Raw genomic sequence first — 1,664 nt, forward strand, 5'->3', positions numbered from 1 at the left:
CATTCGACTTGCCTTTTATATGGAAGCGGGCTCGTGTGAACTCACATCTTCTTGAATCCTTACTGGTAACCCTTTTATAAACGCGTCGATCTTCTCTTCTTCATCTTCGAACGTTCCCGGACATAATAGGCACAACTCTGTGAATCGTCGTTCATATGTGGTAATGTCGAACCCTTATGTTCGTAACTCTCTAAGCTCTACCTTGAGCTTATTGACTTCGTTTCTAGGACGGTACTGCTCGTTCATCAATTGCTTGAATGCCGACCACGGTAGTGCTTAAGGAGGAATTTGTCCTACCTGTTCAAGATAGGTGTTCCACCATGTTAATGCAGTACCTGTGAAGGTATGCGTTGCGTACTTAACTTTGTCCTCTTCAGTACACTTACTTATGGCAAACACCGATTCGAATTTCTCGGTCCACCGTTTCAATCCAATTGGTCCTTCGGTTCCATCAAATTCCAAGGGTTTGCAGGCAGTTAATTCTTTGTAGGAGCATGATAATGTTAAAAACGAACATATATTTCATAGCATTATTCCTCAAGAAAGACAAGCTTTTAGTTGCAATTGTTCTATTTACAAGTGATATTCGTTTAAATAATAAAAGGTGAAGACAAAAGACAGATTCGACGAATTGAAGACGCAAACGACCAAAAAGCTCAAAAGTACAAAAGACAATCAAAAAGGTTCCAATTATTGATAAGAAACGTCTCGAAATTACAAGAGTACAAGATTCAAAACGCAAAGTACAAAATATAAAATTGTACGCAAGGACGTTCGAAAATCCAGAACCGGGACCAGAGTCAACTCTTAACGCTCGACGCAACGGACTAAAAATTACAAGTTAACTAGGCATATAAATATAATATAATATATAATTAATTATATTAATTATATATATATTATATATATTATAAAACCGTCGGCAGAGAAAGACTCCAAGGGTGTGAGCTGTAAATTCATTCTCCGCGACTCGCGGAGTTTGAAGTGCATTTTGCCGCGAGTCGCGGAGCCCCAAAATTCGACTTTTCCTATAAAAGCAACCGAATTCTGATCGCAATTCATAATCTTTTTCTTCTCTTATCATACGTAAACGATATATATATATATATATATATATATATATATATATATATATATATATATATATATATATATATATATATAATTTATATTTTAATTTTAATTTTAATTCTAATAATAAGGGTATGTTAGCGAATGTTGTAAGGGTGTAAGTCGAAATTCTGTCCGTGTAACGCTACGCTATTTTTAATCATTGTAAGTTATGTTCAACCTTTTTACATTAATGTCTCGTAGCTAAGTTATTATTATGCTTATTTAAAACGAAGTAATCATGATGTTGGGCTAATTACTAAAATTGGGTAATTGGGCTTTGTACCATAATCGGGGTTTGGACAAAAGAACGACACTTGTGGAAATTAGACTATGGGCTATTAATGGGCTTTATATTTTTTTAACTAAATGATAGTTTGTTAATGTTAATATAAAGATTTACAATTGGGCGTCCCTATAAATTACCATATACACTCAATCGGACACGATGGGCGGGGTATTTATATGTACGAATAATCGTTCATTTAACCGGACACGGGAATGGATTAATAGCCACTAGAATAATTAAAACAGGGGTGAAATTACATTCAAGG

Source organism: Rutidosis leptorrhynchoides, chromosome 3, assembly GCF_046630445.1.
Source record: "Rutidosis leptorrhynchoides isolate AG116_Rl617_1_P2 chromosome 3, CSIRO_AGI_Rlap_v1, whole genome shotgun sequence".
NCBI classification, from domain to species: Eukaryota; Viridiplantae; Streptophyta; class Magnoliopsida; order Asterales; family Asteraceae; genus Rutidosis; species Rutidosis leptorrhynchoides.